Here is a 25,670-nt window from a genome sequence, read left to right as displayed (position 1 = left end):
AGTTCTGCTCTTTTTCTGATCTCAGAGGTGCCTGTTCCTTGGAAAGAAAGATTCTGCCTCTGTTGCTTCCTGTCAACCATATGCAGTGGGAAGACTCGGGGCTGACTTTCTTCCGTCAGCTCTTCTACGTGAAGTCTTGGAGAGGAGAAAGGCCAAACCCTCGTGAGGGGAATGAGAACCGCGGGAAGCTCCTCACCGTCCTTTGCATGACGGTAGCCTGGTCCTCAGGAAGTTGTGCTGCTGGGCCCAAGCTGGGCCTCTCCAGTAGCTTAAACCCAACAGTGACTCCAAGAGAGAAAGAAGGGCCCTCTCCCTCTTTGTAATTTACAAGCTTGAGCAAGCTGACAGAGGGCCAGCTGTGAGTCGTTCTGACTCGGTAGCAGTAACTTTGACTTTTTTTCTTTTGCCTAAGGTATATGAGAAAACAAAAACAAAAACTCAGGAGTCCCCTCGTGTGCTCTGCTTTCTTGAATGCAACAGGGCAGGGGATGACAGAGGACCTAGTAGATGTTGTGAGAATGGATGCATGTATGAATGTGTGCTGTAATGCTCTGATTATTTTAGGAAAACAATTTGACCTGAGCATCCCTGGCAGAACAAGGGTTCAAGTATGGGATGCTAACTGAAAGGTCAATGGTTCAAAACCACCACCAGCTACTCAGAAGAAGTAGCAATCTCTTTCGTTAAGGACTTACAACCTTGGAAACCTTACAAGGCATTTCTTCTCTGTCTTGTAGGGTCTGTGAGTCAGAATCGATTTAGTAGTAATGAGTTTGAGGTATTTGGCCAGTATAGTGGTCTGAAGGATTGACAAACAAGAACCATTTCTCAACTTTCAGGAAACTATTAAATTAAGGGGAGCCCTCTTCTCAATTCAGTGATTTCTTCTAACTTCTCTCAGTTCAGTGATTTCTCAGTTGGGAATTAGCCTTCCATGTTTAGTAGTTTATACTTACAGTGGACACATATTCATGCTATAGTTTGGTTATCTCATTCATATAACAATCAGCTATCCTTTTAATAAAATTATTCTTGCTTTGTGTATGAAATAAATTGATGTACAACAAAAGATGTTGTTAAACATTCACTGTCCTTTGACCATAGCAAGCATGAAAACCATTATCCTATTTTAAGAAAGATGTTTAGTAGCAAGTGGGATAATAACTCTACTTTGGAAACAGTATCATCCTCATAGCAAATAGATAACAAGTAAAGCTTTATAAATGGTAGATATTATGATACCACTTTATAGGTAAGACAACCCCTGGGCATAGAAATGAAAGGTTTTTCAAAGGTTGCATATGTTTGCATGTTGTAAATGTAGAACCCAGACTTTGTGGCTAAATTGGAATCTCTTCATCAGTACTGTCTCTTTCACTTTTCCTTCTTAAGTGAAAACAAACTCTGGTGGAAAGCAGGAATGAGATTCAAATGAACAGCCTTTTCCTGTAAATTTTTTGAGAGCATGGTATAATCGCTGAGTTTCTTTAACAATCGGAGACATTTATCATACGTACAGATGACTGGTAGGACAGCTACCATCCTTGGGCAAACTGCTCCCGAGTGCCACTCTTGACCTAGGAAAACATTTTTTTCTTTATTTAAAAAATATGTCAGAAGCAAATAATTAATTACTATTTTCCCATGTGCATTATTTAGACAAATTGTCTCAGTTGCTGTGGCTTTGTATAAGAGATGAGTAAAAGCAATGTTTATAACTAGTTTATCGAGATTGTTTGTTGAGAAATGCTGTGTTGTGCTGCTAGGTTATATTTCTTCAGCTAAAATTCAAATAGGAATAAAAGATAGTTAAGAGAGATTATTTAATATTTTTATCAATAATGACTTGCTTCCATTTGTATTTTGGGGAAAAGTGCCATCATTTTTTACTTAAACAAGACCATATACGCTATGGATCTTAATTGATATAATTTATATTTATGTTTAATTCATTTTATCATAGAGAAATAAAAAGACAATTTATAAACAGTTGTTGAGAGTGAAACACATTATCCCTTCCTGACAGTCAAGATAAACTTACGAACTAAAGAGACCTTGGTTCACAGAAACGATTAAAGTTGACAGTAGATAGGGAGATCCCACACTCAGCCTTCAAAATAGCTCCCAACAGTCAACTGGATATATGTAAAAGCTAAGAAGTCTTTGTCAGGGAGACAGAGGAAATTCTTTGATTTTTGACCATGATGTGACATATGGGACTATAGCTTACATACTTTGAGTTCACAAATCAAACTTGTGCACTTTGCAGGGGGGAAAGGTCGCCATGAATATGAATTATTTTGAGCATAACATGCCTTTATGTTTTATTCTCATATTTTGAAATGTCTTTCAAGGGATCTAATCTTAAAGATCATAGCCAAAAATATCTCACATATCTCACAGGCTACTAAAAAAAATTTAAGCTCTCTCTCTCTATTTTTAAAAGTTTATGTTTCAAATAATCCACCATATTATGACTTTCTCTATGCTCAGATAAAAAACATCTCATGCACAAAATAATATTATATTCTTGAACATCCTCTGTGATTAGTGGGCATTTGCAAAATCATTGGCAAAGAGGGAATTTTCTGCCAGAAAGATATACACTCTCAGAAGAAAGACAGTGGAATCATCAATGAAGATATAATTCTAACAATTGTATAGAGTATTATTAAAAAGTTTTAATTTGTTTTTGTTGTGTACTACATAATCAGAAGCCAACTCTTAACTGACGCTCCAGTGGGTTATCCCTACTATATTTGGTGTTAAAACTATATAGAGAATATGCACTTGTCAAAATCATAAAGTGAGATGTATTTACATAAGGTGTGTGGGGAAAAGGGTGAGAGAGTAATGGCAGGTTGTACTTTTCATTGATACCATATTACCTCTTCTCTCACATGCTATCCCCCTGCCATCAAGAACTCCCATCTCTCTGAACCTGATTTGGTCTTAAAGGTAATTCTACCTCCATCTTGTTCAATCAACCCCCCCAGGCTGTGACTTCTGAGTTGCTATGGGACAAATCCATGTACCCTGAGGCCTCCATGGTGTTAGGAAGCTGGGCCATGGGGAAAGACCATGTGTAGATGCTTTTGTTCTAAGAAATTAGTAAGTCTTTATTACTGAGTCATCCAAATCCAAGGTCTAGAGCTGGGGATAAAGGAACCTTCAGATGATGTCACCTCCCACCTTTCGCCTTGCAGCTAAGGTCTCAGGCTTTCAACAACCTTGGTACCACTAATCAGGAAATTAAATTATGTATTGCTTTGGGAAAGTCTGATGTCGGGGACTTTCTAGTGCTGAAAAGCAATGATATCAGTTTGAAGCCTAAGGCACACCAGATCTAAACCATAATCTTTTCAATTACTTGCCATGCAACTGAAAGTTGGAAAATGAATAAAGATGATGGAAGCAGCAGCCGCAGCAATGCTTTTGAGCTGTGGTGTTAGAGAAGAGTGCTGAATATCCCATGGTCTACCAGAAGGACAAACACATATATCGTGGAAAAAGGTGCAGCCAGGGTAGTGAAACTTCATCTCACGTGCTTTGGACATGCTGTTAGGGTGGAGCAGTCCTTCAAAAGGGGATCATGCCTGGAAAGGTGAAGGGTCAGAGAAGGAGGAGAAGACCCTCAACGAGGTAGATTGACACACTGATTCTAACAGTGGCTCGAGTATGTCAGAGATGGTCAGGATGGGAGAACAGGGTAGGGCAGGATTTAGATTCAGTTTTTATGTGATTGCTATGAGTTATAGTCAGCTTAAGGGCATTTAAAAACAACAATACAAGCAGTACTTTCTTGGAAATCCCAATAGTCTGTGAGCTCAGTAAGGATAGCAAAATGGCTGGCAGTGTAGTATACTTCAGACTGCACTACTCGTGCTCCCTATGAGCCACTAAATTATTAAATAGTGTATTAATACAAAAATAGTAACTGAAACTGTCAATTGGAGATACATGCCAGTCTTATATAGGTGTCTGTCATTACGCCATGTATTCAGGAGAGATGTATTATGTCATGAACCCTGTCTCCCAGAAACTTGCATTTCAGTAAGACCCAAGACATTGGTAGAATTCCAAAAGTCTTGGCTTCTACACCATATTATGTTCATTCAACCTACTTAAATTTTACATAAAGGTAGTAAGATTCCATAAATATAGCTTTAAGACTGCATATGTCTCTTTGCTCCTTTGAGTAAAATAGTTGTTAGTATAATTTTGCACCTTAAAATAGCTTTTGTAAAATACCACTAACCTCACCTAACTCCAGTTAGGCCAAAAATCTATAGTTCCAAACTGGCATAATCCAAAGTTTATGTGCATTTTCTTGCTTACACGGTTTGCAATTTGAGCATTTCGAAACTGTAAAAACCTCTTAGCGAGTTCAGATTTTCAAGAGTCAAGGCATGAAGCTATTTTATAACTATTTAACACTTAACCTGTCATGTTTGGGCTGTAAGTTTAAATCCAGATGTTTCTGAAAGCTATTACTGAGCATGGCTGACTGGTGGTCTCCCAAATGGAAAGTGAGTTAAGAGCATCTGTTTATTTCTTAGTGGTTTGGGGTTCCTGCAACAAAATCCATCCTAGATTGTCCTCACCTTAACTGATGACCTTGCGATCTGGACTCAAATGAAACAGGTACAGAAACTCTAAATATATAAGGTGCTTTACTTATCCCATTTTATATTACTTGAAATGTACTGGAATATAACAGAAAATACTAGGAACCATCACTGTGACATTTCCTTTGACTCATTATTCCGACTTCTGAGAACCATTGCTAAGGATATAATCCAGGAGAAAGTGAAAAAGCAATATACACCTGCAAGTTCATTGCTGCTGTCACAGCAGAATAAAAAAACCAGAAAGTGCAACTTTTTTTTTTTAATGTGATACTTGGTTTGGATCAGACACTGGTAAAAAAAAAAAAAAGCAAAGGCAAAATAAGAATAGCCATGTCTGGGCTTTACCAACTCCACAAAGGGGAGCTGTCCTTGTCAACATCATCAATAACGCAAAACCAATTCTTACAAGGTCAGACATGTCCTTCATACTCCCATACCTCTTTCTACTCATTCCAACACCAAACTTACTACCATACTAAGTCTAAAATCCAGCTCACAGACCACACAGAACCATATTCTAAAAATAAAAAGACTATAACTCAGGTTAGCAGCAAGATAAAAGCACGCTGTCAGGATAGCTTCTAAAAGCATGCTTGCAGGCATCTCAGTCTGAGTCTCGTGGCTTTAGGCCCGTGTTACAAGTTGTCAGTCCTGAAAATTAAGACTCTTCCTTTCCCCCAGCCCCCCAAAACCTCCAGCAAACTTGGTCAAAATGTTCTTAGCTCTGATTCAGTGGTGTAGCAATCCCAAGGTCCTCACTGTCTCACGTCAGGTCTCTGGTTCTCTGTTGTGGCTGTTTTGCTGCTGGTCCTGGCTTGACTGGTGTAAGGATCTCTGGCTCCAAAGGATGTGGTGCATTCTCTTGCTTCTTTTTTTGCTGGTGGTGAGACTCTCCAATTCTGCTGCTGGTTCTGCTCAAATTAAGAATGAGACCAGCTAATCCCTTTGTGGATAGGCCAGCATGCCCTATTCATATATTTCTGCTCACCCACTGCAAAGTCAGCCAATGGCTAGGGAAGTAATTTTGAACAATAAACTCTTAACACCACAGGCACTATATAAGGTACTTTGCACACAATGATTTCTATTCTAAATACTGAACAAACACACCTGAGAAATCAATACATTGTCCCCTAGTTTCAAATGAGGATTTCACACAAATTCTCACGCGCAATAAACAGAGGAATCTTCGGTCTAAGTAGAGTTTGTATTCAGTGACCCTGTGATTGGATCTGTTAAAAATTATACTTTGATAAGGGAAAAGGTTCGCAATTTATTAAGTAAACTAGATGTTTTTAAGGGAGCTCTGATGGCCTAGTATTATTAGGAAGCTATGCTACAATCCCAAACACGGTTCAAATCTACTATCTGTTCCATAGAAGGATGAACAATCTCCTCCTGTCTGATCAACTGCCTCTGAAAAACCACTGGAAGGTCAGCGATGGGTCAGTTCTGACTTGATGGTGCACAACAGCAGCAACAACTCTTATTTAGAAGAGTTGTTGTTGTTAAGAGCCATCGAGTTGTAGATGACCCCATAGCAACCCTATGTATGAAAGTCTTGAATGCAAAATTTTCATCTTTCCTCCAAGTTCATAGAGTTTCTAGAGGGAAGCTTTTTTTAGAAGAGTACTGCATGTTTTTTTCCTTTTGATGTCCCTACTGATTGCCTAGTGGTAAGAATGATACATAGTTTGAGTCCATAGGAGAAAGATGGATAGTCAACTCCCCTGTGACTTACAGCCTCTGAAAAACCTACTGCAGGGTTAACTGCAGTGCTGCAAGCATAAAGGCATGCACATGAACTTCACCACTGCCAGGCAGTCTTCTCCTGTGTGAATTTATTGCCTCTGAAAACTTGCTGGAGGGAGGGTCACCTATGAGTTGGTTCTGACTTGTTGGCACATGACAACAACACTGTATTTGTTGTCTAGGGAGCCCTGGTGGGTTTGCCTGTAGAGAGCGGTGCTGCTGAGCCCAAGGCTGTGCTGAGCCCAAGGCTGTGCCTCTCTGGGAACTGGACTTCACCAGTGCTTCACTATTTCCTCCTATGTGATTTACCTCTGAAAATCCAAAGAGGAGGATCAGTGATGAGTTGGTTCTGACTCAATGACAGTGTGAGAAAGAGGGAGAGCATTTATTGTGTGTGTTATGCTGGGATACAATCCCAAAGGCAGGTGGTTCCAATCAACCAGCTGCTCCATGGGAGATGGATGGGCAGTCTCCTCTCTGGTGATTAACTGCCTCTGAAAACCTGCCGGAGGGCCAGCTACTTACAAGTCAGTTCCAACTCAATGGTACACAACAACAGTATGTGCTAGAAACAGAGTCAGACTTTTATTTTTTTAAAATTATTAAATTTTATTAGTTTTAATGAACATTTACAGAGATTTTGGGTTTTCATTCATTCATTCATTGTTGCACTATTTTCTCGACCCTCCTCCCCAGTTCGTTCTTTTTTTTTTTTAATTTATCCCCCTTGAAAGTCTGTTTTAATTGTCCAATTGCCACAGTGCTTGTCAAAGCCAGTTCTGATTATTCTCCTTTGTCAGTGTGTTCTTTGCCATTCCCTATCACTCCTCCCTGAGAGAGACTTCACCCTGATTCATAAGGAAAAGGGGATGGCGTATTCTCTTAGCTACTTCCTGCTGAAAAGGGACGCTGTAGGTTTCAGGGTGAAGATCTTCTCTCACTACTCTAAAGGGCCCCTTTGGCAATAGGAAACACATAGACTATTATGGAGATTGATTTTGGAATTTAGATACACTGTTATCAATTGTTCATATTCTTGAAGATGTATTATGGAAGTGTTGCAGCCTAGAAGACACAAATTTAACTAGCAAGTTAAAAGTACATGAGTCAAAAATTAAAAAGCAATAATATTCCAAGTAGAGGTTCTAATAGTGGCACAAATCAAGTTACAGAGGGAAGGTAGGTCTTAAAATAAAAGGCCTATTGACTAGCACTTTGTCTATTGTAGGATAAAGGTTAGGAACCACAAGATATAGAGGCTCAACTATGTCATTTATTGTTCTTAAGTCCTGGAGCAAATTCCATCTATCCCTGGGTTGTTTTACAACTCGGAAGTCCACATGCAAGGCAGAGGTGAAGTAAGGAACTGCTTATGAGGTTTTCCATCAATTCAAACAACTAACTTTCTTACACAGAATTTAAGAGAGTCAGACTTTTAAAGAGGTATATTTGAGCAACTACAATAAAGAGAAAGTGAGTTTTCATTCTGCAGTTCCATTATTAAATGGTGAATGCTTAACAGTTGATATTGTCTTGAGATTGGCTTGTTTAGCTTTGGCATTCACCTGAGGTAATAAAATGATAAGATAAAATAGATAACAACATAGAGAAAGAAACTAGATATACAGAAATAGGTTACATTTTTAGGAGAAAGTCATAAAGTCTTAAATAATAGGAAAAAAATAGTACATATCAAAACCAACTCAATAGTCTTCATTAGAGATAACACCAAGGATACAGGTGGCCTAGTGGTAAGAAGCTGCACTGCAATCCAAAGGCATGCAGCTCGAATCCACCTGTTTCTTCTCCACAGGGGAAGGATCGGCAATCTCCACTTACATGATTATGAAAACCTGCTGGAGCATCAGTTATGGGTTGGTTCCAACTTGATGGCACATGAAACAAGGGGGAAAAGAAGTATAAAATTATAGCCAAAAAAAGTTTTTGTGGTCATGACATGTGAACTTGCTAAATTCTGTTTTACCTTGGATTGTCATCATTACAATCTCCACCCAAGGTCGCAGTCACTGTGTCCATCCATCCCAGTGATGGTTGTCCTCTCTTTCACTGGCCTACTTCTGCCCAGAAGAATGTCTTTCTCCAAGAATTGACCTCTTTTGAGATGATGTCCAAAGTATGTGAGATGAAGTTTCACCATCCTGGCCTCTAAGCAGCACCCTGTTTCATTCTCTCCATCACAAGTTTGTCTGTTCTTTTGGCAGTACGCTGTAGATCCACTCATCACGCCCAACATCTCACTTCAAAGGCATCAACCCTCTTTGGTCATCCTTATTCATTGTCCTGCTTTCAGGTGCAGAGATAGGAACAGTTGTACCTAAAGAATATTGAGACTCAGCCTCCTTCCCCATCTGCCCAAGTGAATTGAGGGGAGAAGAACTTCAAGGTCCTTCAGTATTTTTTGATTCAGAGGGAAGTAAGAAGTCCTTTCCTGACTTCCTTCCTTACACTGTATTTGCAACATATGTGGTAGAGAAAGTGCTAATGAATTGAATCAATAACTTACTAAGTCCAAGTTTCTTAAGCCTTAGATTGGCTTCTTGTACTTCAAAATATTAAAAGACACATACATTATCAGGTAAGATGGAGATGACACACTCCTATTTGGATGACTCACACAAATGAAAGAATAACAATTCTGCTAGGGCTATTTGGTCTTAAATTAACTGAACCCTTGGGAGTTGGTTTGGGGGGGGGGAATCCATTTTGGAAATAGTAACTATTTCAGTGAAGAATAGTTAAAATTCCAAGAACCTTTTGTGTTCAGTGGCTTATGCATGCTAAATGATGTTTACTAACCTATGTGTCTCATCTGGCTTTTGAAAAAAAATACATGCTCTGAGTCTGAGCTTATGTTTCCAACAGAGACATTATACATTTGTAAGCATGTGCATTTTGTAGTAATAAACTGCGAAATGATCTTCCACATTTGTGAAGTGGATCATGCCTTATAAAGCATTTTGTGACTTTGATAGAGCACAATGAGATTCCTGGTTAATAGCAGGAGTATATATGCCATGGCCATTCCGCAAGTTCCAGAGAAAATGTTTAAGTAGAAATTTGGTTCTGTGAAAACATAGAAACGCCATGTTCACTGAACAAGAATAATGATCTTAGAGAACATGTGGATGGTTAAGTAAATGCCTAGGAAGGAAATATGCTCACTGGGAAATTCACATCCTCTTAAAAACACACACTTCTCTGGCATTCACATTATTTTATACTGTAGAGTTTTATTCACTTAAATGACTGCAACCCAGGGAGAACTGGGGATCTCAAACCAGGTGAGAACCAGTGGTAATGGCAGCGGTGATGGAAAAGAGCAGATATAACAAAAGAATAGAGCAAAAATCAGAATTTCTAACACACCAACTCCTCCCTGCTTTGAAGGAGGAAAAAAATAATCAGAACTTTCTTTGTACTTGCTACCATCACTAAGTGTACTTTATACTATGCAGCACCTGTAGGTATATGTAGGTAAGATGAGTATGTTTAGGTGTATAGTTTAGCTTCTAGCTGTTGCTTTTATGTGCAGAATTGACTTATAGCTGAACAGTGGGACTTCAATTGCACAGAAGGAGATAGCCCATATTTCTCCCATGGAGCAGCTGGTAGACTCGAACCTTGAGACTTCAGATGATCAGTACAACTCCTTACCATTTGGCCACCAGAGCCCCCTTAGCATGTGATGAATTGTAGGTGTTAGCTGAGTCAATTGCTGTATTTTTCTGTCCTTTAACTTTCTGCATCTGTGTAATGGCAATGTGAATGCCTTTTCCACAAGGTTTTATGGTAAAATTTAATGAGAGAAGGTTCATTAAGTACCTAATAATGAAAACTAACATATAGCACGTTATTTTTGTCATGTGCCTTTGAGTCAGAAATGACAGCTTTTAAAAATAGTTTTTAAACATTTTTCTTACAAACTGTAATGCAAAAAGGTTAAGTAACTTTCTTCAAGGTACATGGCTTATTTGTAACCAGATGGAGATTAATTTAAGATCCCCTTGTTCAGTCCTAAGGATCTGTTGTGGTTAGAGTGCTTGGCTGCTAACCACAAAGTTGGTGATTCAACCCACCAATCACTCACTCTACCAGAGGGAGAAAGATGTGGTGGTCTCCTTTTTAAAAAAGATTTTACAGCGTGGAAGCCCTATAGGACAGTTCTGCTCTGTTCTATACGGTTGCTGTGTGTCACAGTTGACTCAGTGGCCGTGGATTTGGTTTGGTTTCAGTTTTGGCCAAATCCCAGTGGACACATCTGTTCAGAATTACAAATCATTTGTATGGATACTATGCCCTCAAGGAGGTGGAGTATAACTCTTGCCTGTTTAATTGTGGGCTGTTCATAATGACTCCCTTCCAAAGAGTACAATGTGAATGGGAAACGGGGTATAGCTTTACAGTGGAAAAATATGACAGACTACCTCAGCCGGATGATTACGCTTGACATCAACAGTTAAATCATGTTGATAGTATGTACCCTTGATAGGATGAGATGAAAATGGCACTTTTCTTTTGTGGTCTTTCTCCACAATATATAACTTGAGTAGAATCATGAGAAAAACATCTGATTAGTACCCTACAAAACTGTCAGGGTCATGAAAAACGAAAGGAAAATTTGAGAAATTGTAACAAAATAGAGGAATATAAAGAGATATGATAGGCAAATGTGATGTGGCAATTTCAGTGATCCTGGAAGAGGAGAAAAGGAATGAAATACAGACTTCTATTAAATAAATAAATCCTAGTAAAAATGTTTAGTATCCTGGAATCAAGCATCACTTTATTATGCAGTGAATGTCTACAGTTGTTAATAGGGTTTATCAACTAATAAAAAATTCTTCTCCAATAAGAATGGTTTAAATGTTTTGGTTGTTTTTTTTTTTTCCAAACATTCTTCTAAGCGGTGTAGCACTGGTCTGTGCATTGCAGTACAGAGGTAACTCGTGGTTGCTGTGATGCTAAACACTGTGACGCTGATATGTCAAATGAGATGATGATTACCCACGGTGGTGTTTGGTGGAGCTCCCTGATTAAAACAAGCTTGGAAAAGGGAGTGGCATCCACTTCTGAAATGGCTTGCCTCCAGAAGCTCTATGAACAGTGCTCAGATCTTTTGTTCATAGGGTCGCTATGAGTCATCTATGACTTGATGGCACTTAATGGTAAGTTATGCTACTAAGCACAAGGTGGGTGATTTTAATCTGTGGCATTCAGGCCTGGTTTAAATTGGTGTTTTTTATTTGGGTTTTTTTTTTTTCAAACATTCTTCTAAATGGTGTAGCACTGGTCTGTGCATTGCTGTACAGAGAAAAGGGTCGCTATGAGTCATCTACTACTTGACCACACATAACAACAACATATAGCAACAACATCAATGAGAATATGGGAAGCCCTGGGCAATATTCTCTTTTCCTATTATTTGCAGCCTCTGAAAACCATCAGGAGTGTCAGCTATGAGTAGGTTCAGACTCGATGGCACATAACAACCACAATGGGCCAGCTCTACTGAGCAGTGTTTGCTGCTTTTCGAGACATTTGAAAAGGAAAAGACCTGTGAAAGAATTGATTACAGCCATTAGGCCTGAAGAACCCTTTAAATGCTTCCTGAAATAGGGGAGAGATAAGGTTATTCCGACTTGACATAAAAATGTGGAACATGTATTATGTTAATGGAGATTAAAATACGTAAAAAGATTTTATACTTTTGAAAACAAAATATATTATGAAAAATCTGCCAGGATGCATTATGGTGCAACTGTCATTGTCTCTTCCAATATGCAGGGGAACTCTGATGGCCCAGTGGTAAGGATTTGTACTGCTAACCTGAAGGAACACAGTTCAAATCTACCAGCTGTGAGTTGGTTCTACTTCGATGGTACAGAACAAAAACAGCAACAACCAATAATGTTACTTAACAATAGTATTAGTAAATTTGGTAGTAGAACACACTTAATATTTTAATCTCTATAAATATCTTTGATATTTGATACCATTCAGGGCACAGACTTATAAATTAAGTTACACTCAAGCAAGCTGGCAAAACTGAGCCTTGGCATCCTTTTAAATGCCTCGTGAGAAGGTAGTTTTCCAGTGTGGTGTGGTGGTGTTTTCCATTTTGCTTTATGTCAAGTCTTATTGCTTAGTAACTAATGGTAAACCTAATATATATGTTAACAAGGAGCTAAATGTGATTTGAAAAGTCTGGCAGCTTACTTGGCTTTCAGAAAAAAAATAATTAGAAGAGGAAAAAGACTTTGTGGCTAATTACTGCTATGGATAACTCTCTCCTTTGTCATGAGATCGTAAGAACTGGATGGTGCCCTGCTACCATTATTAAACATTTTAATTAGATTCTATAGGAGAATCTTGATCTAAAGAAGGGAAATACCAAACAGAATTTCAAACTCTCTGGAACTCCAGACTTTCTGGCATCATGGACTTTAGATAAACTCCTAAAACAATTGGCCCTGGGATAATCTTTAAACCTTAACACAAAAATGTTCTCTGAAGTCTGGTTTCTGTCATTCAGTTGTGATTTTAGTGAACGTTTCCAAATGAGACTGTTTTTTTCATTGAATTGTTCATATGCATTTTACTTTATAACGTGAATTACAATATCTTCAATGTAATCACACTTTTCTCATTCCTCCATGTAATTCTCACTTCCATTGATTCCTCTATCTTCTTTTTCTACTTTCGGAGATTTATTTTTTGGGAAAATATTACTCCTATGCCAAACATTACGTAAAAAACACAAACAAACCCACACCCAGTAGTTTAACTAGTGAAAAAGCTCTGTATATGCTCTAGAGATAGAGAACTATCTCTTCAAAATCAAATTGACAACAACTCAAAAGATTAGAACCTTTGGAGGCAGTGAGTTCATTTTAATAGGAATAAGCAACTCGGGAAAGGACAGTGAAAATGTTTTCATGACTTCGGAATGTAATTATTGTCACTGAATATTCTCAACGACAATAAGATAAACAGACTAAAAGAGATTAATGTGGTCAGTTACATAAATTACACTCACTCTGTGGCCTTCAAGTTCATTTTCAATCATGTTGTTGTTGTTTAATGCCGTCGAGTCGCAGACGACTCATAGCGACCCTATGAACGAACAGCCTGAGCACATAGCAACACTATATAGAGAGGAACTTGCTCACAGAGTCTCTAAGGGTTTATTCTAAACAAGAAGAATCTTCTGTGAAGTGACTGGTGGATTTAAGCTTCTGATATTACAATTAACAGCTGAGTGCTTTACTGCTGTGCCACCAGGACTCATTACATAAATCACGAATGACAACACATTTTAAAACTGTGACCATTAATGCTGTGCTTATTGCCTTTTTAGTTTTCACAGATGACATGATTAATGGCCTTGTTTCTAAGAGTGTGAGAATGGTTTTGCTGTAAACTTTTCAGCAAAAACATCTTTCTACATAATACAGTCTGCCTCAGAGCTTGTGCATATTGCTTGTAGAGCCTACAGTTAATGAAAACAAAATTCTTTCCAATGCCTTATGCCTTAATTTGTTAACTATATGTTTATTGACTGTCTGCCATGTGTGCTGAGCATTCTACAAAATTAACAGGGACAAAGGTGAGCAAAATCTGGCCCGAGAGATGAAAAACATGACTTACAGTCTATGGAGGAAAAGGAATTTTTATAGCATTAGTTGTTCATTTAATAGTCTTGTTTACCTCACATAGCTTTAGTTTGTTTATGTAACAGTGTTGTTTACTTCATATTGTTTTAGGCTTCTACCATATGGAAAAAAAATCTGTTCAAAATGTATTTATTATCTCATCCAAAAGTCATCAGAGACAGGTACTATTCTTCTCATTTTAGAGATTTGAGAACTAAGGCATAAAACAATTGCCCATGTCTCATGGCTGTTACGTGGCCGAGTGAGGAAAAGTCCCTGAATTGGCTGGCTTCACGATTTATATTCTTCCTCACCATATGAAATGAAGTCTTATTGCTAATTAGTGCCAGATCCAGGCCCAAGTAACCAATAATTCCTCGAGTCTTTCAATATCTCATCCTTATGTTTCAAAAAGTGTATATATATTTAAATTTTTGTCTCAATCTTCACATCATCTTAAAGTTATAATGCAGTTAACATGTGGTTTATTTAATTTGAAAATAGAGTCCCTTAATCTTTAGGGCATAATCATTATGTATTTGTGAGAGTTAACTGAAAGAAGGTTGAGAACATTTTTTTAAAAAATCCTTTAACTCATCCTCTTTCTCCTTCATTTCTGTCAAGTTATAACTGACTCATAGCTGGCTCTCCAGTTGGTTTTTAGGAGGCTGTAAATTGCCTGGGAGATTACCTTTCTATCTCCCTCAGAGCTGCCAATGCATTCGAACCATCTGAGAGGTACTCATTTTGTGAAGGCAGCACTACTCCCTATAGACTATACCCCTAGTGCTCAATAATGATATATAGTGGGGGGAGCTCTGGCGGCCTGCACCCCAATCCCAACTCACATGTTACAAATCCATCAGCTGCTCCTTGAGAGATTAAACTGTGCGATTAAATTGCCTCTGAAAACCCTGTGGAAGGTTAGCTATGAGTCGGCTATGAAGCAAGGACACACAACAACACACATACACGCATACATATATGTTTTCCTTGTGTTCCACCCAGTTTAGACCAACTCGTCATGGTTGACTCTCTTGTGAGTTTTCAGAGGCAGTTATCACACAGAAGGAGATTGCCCATTCTTCTCGCTCAGAGCAGCTGGCCGATTCAAAACATGTACCTTAGGGTTGACAGCATTTGGTTTGGGGCTGAAACACGGGCACTTTGGGACAGATTCAACAGGAAATTTTTAAGTGTAAACACCTTGGAGGAATATTTAGTTGAGCTTTAAAGTTTAATCTTTTTGATAGGTATCGTTCTATTGTTGCAATAATCGTCTTATGCAATATTTGTCCTTGTGAGACTGAGTTAGTTCACACAGCATAATGCTCTTCAGTCTCTCTGAAGTTATATCATACTTTTCAAAATCATTGCTCCTGAGTGCTGCGTGGTACTCCATTGTGTGAATGTGCCACGCTCTCTCAATCCATTTGGTTGTGGTTGGACATTTGAACTGTTTCCATGTCCCCATGATGGTGAATAATGCTGCTCTGAACATTGTTGTATAAATCTCTGTTTGTGTATCAGTTCTCATTTCCTTAGGGTTAAGTAGTTTAAATGAGGTTTCTTGTGGTGTCGCATGTTTGGAGGGCACTCAGCAGATGAGGGCAGACACACTAAAAGGTATCTACTGTTCCACTGAACACCCAAAGGTAACTCTGATATGAGTAAAAAAAATTTTTTTCTTTTAATCTGTAAACAAAGAACAAGAATAAAACAACTAAGCACCCCCACCCTAAGAAAGCTCATGAATAAGAAATAATAAGAATTGCTCTTTACTTGATAATAGAAGCCGTCTGTAACTGCCACATGGCATCCTACGCATATCTGCCATTGTGTATCACAGTATTTTTTTAGAATTCTTGTAGAAATCCTCTTGGCGGTTTACACTAACCTTGGCAACAGAGAATAACAACGACACTCTAGAAAAAGTAGCAAAATTACACCAAGATATGGAATTGATCATCTGTACAGTGTACAAATGTTTGGGAGCTCTGGTGGCTTAGTGGCAAGAAGCTGCACTGCAATCTCAAAGGCCTATGGTTCAAATCCATCAGTTGTTCCATGGGAAAAGGATGGACAATTTCCTCCCTCATGATTTATGCCTCTGAAAACTCACCCAAGGATCAGTTGTGGTTTGGTTCTGACTCTACTGTGCACAACAACAATACTTGATTAATTCAATCTGTTTTATTAGAAGCTAATCCTAGGCTGCTTTTAGTTTTATTTACAATTATCCAAATACTACTCCTTTGAGGCAAGGATGGTGAAGCTTCACCTCATATACTTTGGGCGTATTGTTAGGAGAGGCTGTTCTTTGAAGAGGGATATCATGCTTCGAAAGGTGGAGGCTCTGTGAAAGAGATGGATCCAACCAGATGGATTGCAAGAGTGCCTGCAACAATGTGCTCATGTGTGTTTGGGATCATAAAGATGGCACAGGACGGGACAGAGGTCAGGTCTGTCATCCATTGGCTCACTGTGAGTCATATTTGACTCAATGGCACTTAACAACAAAATAAAAACATCCAAATAGGTGTTAGCTCTTTTTTATGCATCTAAAGACCTGCTCGATACATACCAGTTGCCATTTAATTGATTCTGACTTAAGGTGATCCCATATATGCATACAGTCTAACTTTTTATTATATTTTAAATTTTATTTATAACCCTGTTTAAATTTCCCTACCTTTGCTCCCACCTGAACCTGAGCGCCATTAATCAACACATTGAAGATGATTATGGAACTCTTTTTGCTACAGAATATGTCTTAGATGTAGAATAAAAAAAAATACTCTCCTCTCTCCCATATGTTGGAGTTGTTTCACATTTCTGCTCTGAGAATCCCTGGACTAGTCCAGCAGATCCACACATGTCCTTGTCACTGGAATAACAACACAACGTGGAGACATAAATATCTAAGAGAAGTAGTGACACATAATGGCCATGCTTTTTGTGTTATTTTCATCAGGCAAGCAAGTCTGCTAAAAATCACTTGGCGTCCGTGAAATTTGTGACAGAAGTTTTTAGCACTTAGTCACCAGTCCTTTATGATTGTGAGTTTGTGAGTAAATTTACTTTTTCTAATCTTAACATTTTCACTAAATCCCCTGTATTGTTCACTTGGTGTGTCTCCAAGTTTGCTTTTACCTTATTTTTTTTTAATGTTTCTACTGTAACAAAAGACAATCAAGTACATTGTGTAACCTATTGTGTTATTAGCCTGCTAATTAAAGGTTTGAGGTTCAAATCCACCAACTTCTCTGAGAGAAAAAGATAAAAAGTCTACTCCTGTAAAGTTTTAAAGTCTGAATCTCAATGGAGGGTCCCCATGAGTTAGAAATGAATCAACTGCAAAGGGTTCAGTTCAAACTTTGACTTAAGACTGTATTCAAGAAATTATTTCTTTCATGCATTCTGATTGAACCATGCAAGAAACCAGCCCAAAACTTGTATCGTTGTAGTTATGTGCTCTGGAGTCAGAATCAATTGATAGCTGATTCTCAAGTTGGCTTTCAGAGGCTGTAAACTACACAGGAGCTTGTCCATTATTCTCTCATGGAGCACTGTGGATTTGAACAGCCTGCCTTTGAGTTGGCGGTGTAGGTCCTTACCTATAGCACGATCAGGGCTCCAAGACATGCATTGGTTAATGTAAAGTTGGTAGCCTTTAATTTAGGAACACGGAAACTTGTATAAACATTTGTGGTAGGACGTAAGAGGCTTTTCTTATTCATTATCCTAGCTATTTCTCACGTACAAAGGAATGAATCATAATCAACTTCTCATTTTGTCTCATTTACTGGTAATACTTGACTTGATTAAAGCACTTTAAACTCTATCCCCATGCTCTACTAAGCCTTTGGAAATGTGCGCTTCTTAAATATAAAAAGAAGCCAAAAATTACTTCAAGAGAGTAAAAGGGGAAAAGAGAAAAACCAGAATGAAGAGCAACTGGCTGAAACTCTTAAAATACTGAAATTAGGCACTCGGTAAACCAAACTCTCTCGCTGTCTCCAGTTAGTTCCAGGTCTGGCTTTGACATTTGAATAATCTGGGTATAAATTTAAACCCAACCACACTTTACCTTTGCTAGTTACTTAACTTTTCTGAGCTTTACTTAATATATGCACAATAAAAATTAACCTAATACTTAGCAATGGATTGGCTCAATTAATATTCGGCATGCTGGACCCATTCCTATTGGTGGAGAAGTAGAAAAAAATATATTCTACAGATAAAAGCTCTTTTTTTATATATCCATAGTCTGAGTATGTGGCTATGATGGTGTTGTGAGATATCAAATAAGTTCTAACTCATAGAGTACATGCGACAGAGTAGAATTGACCCATATGATTAGCTCTGCTGAGATCTTTATGAAGTGTATTGCCAGGTCTTTCTCTCCTGGAGCCTTTGGGTAAATTCAAACTACCAGTCTTCAACTAACAGCCAGTCAGTAAACTACTGTACTCCTAGGGTTCCAGTATACTTTTATATTGCAGTGTTGTTGTTGTTGTTATGTGCCACCAAGTTGCCTGCTACCCATAGAGATCCTATGTACAATAGCTCTGAACTCTGCCCTATCCTGAGCTGGTCTTACTGCTTCCAACACATCTATCCATTTTACTCCAGGTACTGTATCAATCCATCTCATCCAGGGTTTTCCTCTCCTGCACTGTCTCTTCACTGTTCCAAGTATAATGTCCTTTTTCCGGGACTCATCCCTCCGGCACATACCCAAAGTATACAAGACAGAGATTTAAAATCCTTGTCTCCAAAGATTTGCAGTCTGGTTTCAATTTCCAGAACAGACCTGTTTGTTCTCTTGACAGTGCATGGTATATTCAATATTCTTCTCCAGCACCACAACTGAAAGGCATTGATTCTTCCTCTATCATCTTTTGTCATTGTCCAGCTCTCTGATGCACAAAAAGTAATTGCGAAGACCATGGCCTGGATCAGGTGCACTTTATTCTCTAGACTGACATCATTGCTCTTCATTCCTAACAGCAGATTTTCCCAGTACAATTCGTCTTTTGATTTTCTGACTGCTGGTTCCAGGAATGTTAATTGTGGGGCAACAAGCATGATATAAAACATTTCAATAAATTTGGAATTTTCTCTTCTTTTGTACTGCCTCCCTCTTTCGGTAGAATTAGTTACTCATACATAATGATTGAAATTACCTATTAGATAAAATTTCAAAGTCATATATATTTCCAGGTTATTTTGGGAGGTGATTATTTTAGGGAATTTTAGCCTGTAAGAAGTTGGATCCACCAAGCTTCACAGGAGGAAGACAGGCATTCTCCTCCTGTGCAATTTATAGCCTTCCAAACCCCACTGGAGGGTCAGCTGTGAGAGGTTTAACCTGATGGAAATGAGTATTTTGCTCTTTTAGCATATGTTTTATAATGTTTTCTATTTTAGCTTTTTAATTAGATGCATTTCCAACTTATAATTAGGGCAAAAAATTCAGGCCTTCACTTGACATGAATAATGCCAAGAAGTTTTGATGAGCCAAACTTAATAATGTCACAAGCCAAGTCCAAATCAGATTTTCCGTCAGTAGTTTTTCAGCAATCCATGGAAATAGACAGCCGTTATTGGAGTCTCCAAGAGAAATCAACTCTCTGGTTACTCCAGTGTACATCCTACAACATATAGCAACATCATCAAACGCTCAATACGTGCAGAAGTCCAGCTAGCCACTGTGATTAATGCCAGCATCCTCAGTCAAGTCTTGTTTATCAGGAGGCACAAGAGAATCTCAGTTCCCCATGAACAAGGACTTTTCTAACTTGGCCTTCAGTTTTAGAAACTTGCAAGCAATTATGGGACAGAAAGGATATCAGATGCTCTTGTATTCTGTTTTCAGTTTCACACTCAGCATGAAAATTGGTTGCTGTAAAAAGGCAGCTTTTCTAGACAGAGGAGGAGGAAAATCAGATTTGCATGTGAAGTCATTTCCAGATGCAAAGTCAACGTCCTAAAATAATTCAGCAGAGCATTTCCTTCTCAGCTATGTTTTGACCCTCTTTGGAGTGAATACGGAGCGCTGGTGGCATAGTGATCGAAACATTTGGATGTTAACTAAATGGTTGGCTGTTTGAACCTACCAGTCTCTCTCTGGGAGAAGATGTGGTGGTCTACATCCATAAAAAAAGTTGTAGTCTTGGAGACTATGAGAAATTCCACTCTGTTCTGCAGGATCGTTGGGATACAGGATCCAATGATGGTGATGGTTTTGGTTGTTGTGGTTTTTATTTGTTTTGTTCTGGAGTATCTGTTTGCATGTGTGAGTGAGAGAGGGATGTGGTGGTCGTTGTTAGGTGCCCTCTAGTCGAGTACTATGCATAGCAACCGTATAAACAGCCAACCGAAATAAACACTGGCCTACCCTGTGCCATCCTCATTAACCTCTTATACACCAGGGCCCATTGCTAAAGTCACATTGTCAATCCATTCCACTGGGGGCTTTCCTCTCCTTCATTGACCCTCCATCTTTCCAAACTTGGTGTCCCTTTCCAAGGAACAGCCTAATTACATGCTCAAAGTATGAGACAGATTGAAGGAGAAGAAGAAAAAAAAAATCAACTCTGAAACTTCTTGGGATGTGTATTGAATGGCTTAAACATCCAAGAATAGAAAAAGGTTTCTTGTTGATGGTAAAAAGCCTTTTCCCCTGCATTCTTGGTGTAAGATGGTGGGGTATATGCATCTCACTTGACAGTTGTCAGGGCTGGTGGCAGAGCTGGGTGTTGTATTTCGCACCTTATCACTCAAAGAAAAATTTGGGTTAGCAAGATTAATATTTTTTAAAAATACTCACTTAGTAGCACTCATCTGGAGTCATTAGGATCACTTTTCACTTGAACAACCACAGAGAAATCTCATGTGGAAATCTGAGTTAATTGAAAATGACATTGCCATTTTTTTGGTTAAATTCACTTAGAAATGGTAGCTTCTTTAGTTGAATAAATATCACACTGTTTAGTCTTGACTTTGTTGGTTAGTAATGTTCTCATGTGCCCTAAAGTTGAAATTAACCCACAGATGACCCCCCAGTAGGATTTCAGGGGCAGTGAATCACCTGGGAGATGATTGCCTCTCTTTCTCTCATGGAGCAACTAATGAATGTGGATGGGCAGTCTCCTCCCCTGTAATTAACTACCTCTGGAAACCTGCCTGAGGGTCAGCTATGGGTCGGTTCCGACTCTACAGTACACAACATTAAGAACGGTTGTGTTGGCAGCACAATTCCTTACCCTAAGCTTCCAGAGCTCTCTGTGTATTAATATCATACAATTATTAGGATGATGATCCACATTTTCAAAACAGAAGTGAGACATACCCAATCCAGAAGCCACTGCTGTGTAGTCAATCCTGTCTTATGGAAAGCTTCAGCTGGGCCTCCCCAGGCTGTAAATCTTAAAGGGAGGGGATTGCTTTTTATTTCTCTTGCAGAGCACTGGTGGATTTAGACCATTGACTTTCTAGAGCTGCCCAAAACATAATGCCAACAGGATTCCTGGGCTTAGATCTAAGCATGTGATCCTTATTTTCTTCTGACATCTCTACCTGAGGCAATTATTAGAGCATTGCCCACTGGAGCTTTAGATTTAACACACACGCAATAATCTAGTCAATGTACGATCTCTCATATTATTGGACAATATTTTTTTTAAATTCTTCGTAGTGCTGGCGGAGTTATGACATAAAAACACATAGCTAATCCCATAAAATTCTTTCAAATCGCACTGTACAATTCTGGTATGTTGAGAAAAAATTGCAATTTTGGCATATCTCCCATTGACTCAATGCAGAAAGCAAAGTAATTTTTTTAACAAAGTCATTTTTATCATGAAAAAATATTACTTTATTAAATGTTGTCCTGGTACTGCTGGGAAAGTAAGATATTAAAAAATTAGTATAATTCAGAGATTTGTGGGATGTCATTTTAAGTATGGACTTGTAGATTTTATATTCCCATTTTTTTTCAAAAAGTGAAACCTAATCACTTTTTTTGAGCCTTGTATGTATGCTGGAAAAATGCCAGGAAAGGGGCAGTCCACACTTAACATTCTCATTTCCAGGTCTTGAGAATGATTGTATGAACAGGCTTTATTGCTATTTTCCTTTTCCTGTGTTTGTGATTGTGTAAAGTGATAGATCGTTTTTTGGGGGAAGCCTCAAACATTTGGGAAGATTTTGGCAAAGAAATTGGGCTAGATGGTTAGAAGCTTCAAGTTCCCAGATTTAATTAAGTTTATACTTTTAAATCAATGGAATTTTGAATTGTGGGCTAATTTGTGACTTTTAGTCATCCATAAGTGATTTTAGGAAGAAGTTTAAAAAATTAGGACATGAGAGATATTTTTTTAAAAAAAAAGTCATCTGACCTTTTACATCCCAAGTTTTAGAACAGGACTTTTGACATGAGATGCTTTTTATAAGGCCTTGAACCCAGAATACAACGGAGCATGGTGTTTCTTTTTTAAGAGAAAAATGCGCATGGAATGTTGTTGCTACAGAGAAGATTATGCAAACATCTCGGCTTCCTTCAAGACGTCCAAGTTCACAGAAAACTATTTGTGACTTCAACTGCTACCCAGCTTCCCGTTTTGATGTTGACCAAATAGTGTTTGGTTGACCTAATCATAACAACACAAAGAACATTTTTTTTTTTAACTAATAATAAGACTTTTAAAAAAAAAATCTCAGCGAACCCCGTTTTCAATACAGTGATATTAATCGAGTTCCTATCACCTGTTGTGCTGTTGTGTGCTCTCAGCCACTCCAGTGCATTCCATGTGGTAGGAGGAAAACCCAGGAAGATCAACTTTCTGACTTCTTGTCCTTATAAAAACAAGCTTTTTACAGCTTCATTCCAATCCCGAAGTCATGGACTTTGTGTCTTTCCGAGAGGCTGTTTCCATGCTTGAAAATGTTGACAAAAGAGACTAATGAGGAGGGAGGTTCTCCAGCTCCATTCTTTCCTGAAGATGAAAGTCTTGATTGTGCCTCTGGTCAGGCCCGGCTGCCTCTCCTCCAGGAGACACTTTCTTTGATTGCTCACAATTTAAGAGACATGCAGAAGCAACAGTAAAGTCACCAACTATTGCCCCAAATGACGCATGAACAGAGGATGGGAATTATCATAAATACCTCCTCTCTTCGTGCCCTCTTTGGAAATTCTATGCCCAATTTAAAACATAAGCCAGTTCCCCGACACCCGTGATGCAAAAGCTTTTGTATTTACTTGAGGTTCATTCCTGGGATGGAGGGCCAGGGTTCAACCACTTACCACACTGCCAAGGGATTCAGTGCCAGTTATTAATCACGGAATGTGGGAACGCGTGAGACATTTGCTGGAAATGTAAGCAGAGAATTCAATCAAGACGGTTAGCAAATGACTTGCCGTCTTGTGTTTAAGTCCGTTATTATTTCAAAATACGAGACAAGCCCATTTATAATGAGGTAAATACTAACATCTAAATGTAAACTATGAACCAGCATTAATGCTACTATTTCCAGAGGTTATTTATAAGAGAAGTGACCTACACTTCTGATGTGCAAAGAAACAACAACAAACAACAACAACAAAAAGGACTTGCTATGCAATAAACTTAATTTGAACCAAAAAAAAATTCGTATTGTTTGGTTATCTCGCCTGATAATACAGACTCGGGAAAGCAGAGAGCGAGGCTAACCAGTGAGGTAGCAAGACATCTGGGAGCTATTTTTACGTGAATAAAAAGAATTCTGGGGGGAGTATTTTGAGAAGGTGGGTAGGGAGGGAGATAAGTAGGAGCAAAAGGTCAGTGGAAGAAAGTGGGACCTATTTCCAAACGACTTCATTTCACAAAGTAGGCAGCAATATTTTGGGAAAGTGCATCTTATCTTAGACATCTACGTCCTCTGGGTTATCTGCTCTTGCATACTCTGCCTCTTCAATAATAACCTACAAATATGTTTTCTAGATTACCTTCCTAATACTGTGATAGAGTAATCAATCGACGAACAGATCGATTAATTAAACAGATGTGAACATAAATACTGAGTTGCATCAAAAGGGAGAAACTAATCTAGGCAGATGCCATTTGTCAGAAAATTCTACCTCTTCTTCCAAGATCCACCCTTTCTTGATATTAAGTTAGATACAAATGGTTTCATATTATAGTTGAATCCACCAGCATATGGTTTAGGCTGACTAGCAAATTAAGTGTTGCTTCTATTAAACAGAAAATATACTACTTCCTATTCATAGTGTGCTTCTAGATTTTTCTATTCATGTAGGAAGACATTTAAATATATGTTTACTGTAATGAATAAAAAGAAATAAGAGTTTGTATCAAACTGTCTGTACAGATACTCAAAAGTGAGGCCAAACACACTCCAAACTTGTTCTAAATCACTTGTTTGGGAACTTTTGTAAGAAACAGAAAAGTCAATCTTGTACAACAGTAACAAGCCTGCAGTATTGAAAAGATAGGTTGTAAAGTGTGATGATAACATCTCTCATAAGCCTGCTCAGCCTCCCCATAAAACTCTCTCGGCTATTGTGTATTTAAGCAAAGGTCACTTAAGTACATCCAGAATGAAAAATGGGATTGTGCTCTATGCTGTAGAAGGGCATACTTCGCTCAGCTCTGAGTTAGACCACTTGCCTTGGGATATACCACAAGTGAAGCAAAAAACCAAGGGGAAATGAAAAGTTGGAATTTAGGCATCTGTTCTTTGTTCTTCAATGACTCTTAATTAGATACATGTGTTCCTTGCAGAAAATTCAGAAAATTCTGACAAGCTGAAGAAATTAAAATCATCCGCCATCTTGCTGAGACTACTGTTCCCACTTTTCACCTTTTTATAAACGCTTCAGGGTTTGTTTGTGTGTTGTTGTTTTTTTCCTTGCTATAGCTGTGACTTTATTCAGAAAGCAAGGTCTTTTTTTTTAGTGTTTTAATTTTTTTTTTTTTGTCTCAGCAATATACTTGTGCACATCTTTCATACTAAGATGTGGACACTGCTGTTTTCTGTTACTAGCCATCATTAGTGGTCTTGGACTTGTGTGAGTTCCATCTCCTGGCGCCCTTATGAATCACAGAAGGACATGTTCCCTAACCTTGGGGTGTCCTCAACAATTGTTGGTAGGTTTGGGCCCACAGTTGCAACTATTGTGCCAATGCATCTCATAAAGAATATCCGTCATTTCCACTTTCCCTCTACCAAACATGTCTTTTTTTCCAGCTATTGATCTTTCCTGGTGATTTGTCCAAAATAAGCGAAACAAAGGCTCTTCACGCTCACTTCCAAGCAGCGTTCCAGTTGTGTCTTGTCCAAGGAGGACTTGTTTGTTCTGGCAGTACAGTCAATGTTCTCTGCCAAACCATAGTCCACTCCTTGTAGATCCTGAATTTTTATTGTCTACCTTATGCATGTATGTAATATGTTGGGGAAAAAACCAAAACAAAATGTGGCTGAGGTTTGACACACCTTAGTCACCTAAAGGGAACTCTGGTGGGTTAGCAGGTAAGGAGTTGTGCTGCCAACCGAAAGCCACTCAATTCGAGGTCACAGCTGCTCTGATGGGTGACAGGAAGATGGGGAA

The 25,670-nt window shown here is 38.5% G+C and overlaps 1 protein-coding gene across 2 annotated transcripts in view; it reads left to right on the top strand.

Moving 5' to 3' along the window:
- Window positions 1-25,670, top strand: part of ANGPT1 (angiopoietin 1) — a 322,709-nt gene that overhangs the window by 18,630 nt on the left and 278,409 nt on the right. The gene's annotated exons all lie outside the window — the stretch shown is intronic.

This window comes from Elephantulus edwardii, unplaced genomic scaffold (genome assembly GCF_000299155.1).
Source record: "Elephantulus edwardii isolate Elephantulus edwardi_28Jun2011 unplaced genomic scaffold, EleEdw1.0 scaffold00114, whole genome shotgun sequence".
NCBI lineage: Eukaryota > Metazoa > Chordata > Mammalia > Macroscelidea > Macroscelididae > Elephantulus > Elephantulus edwardii.
Note: the sequence above shows the minus strand (reverse complement) of the source record. Positions and strands in the feature narration are given on the sequence as shown.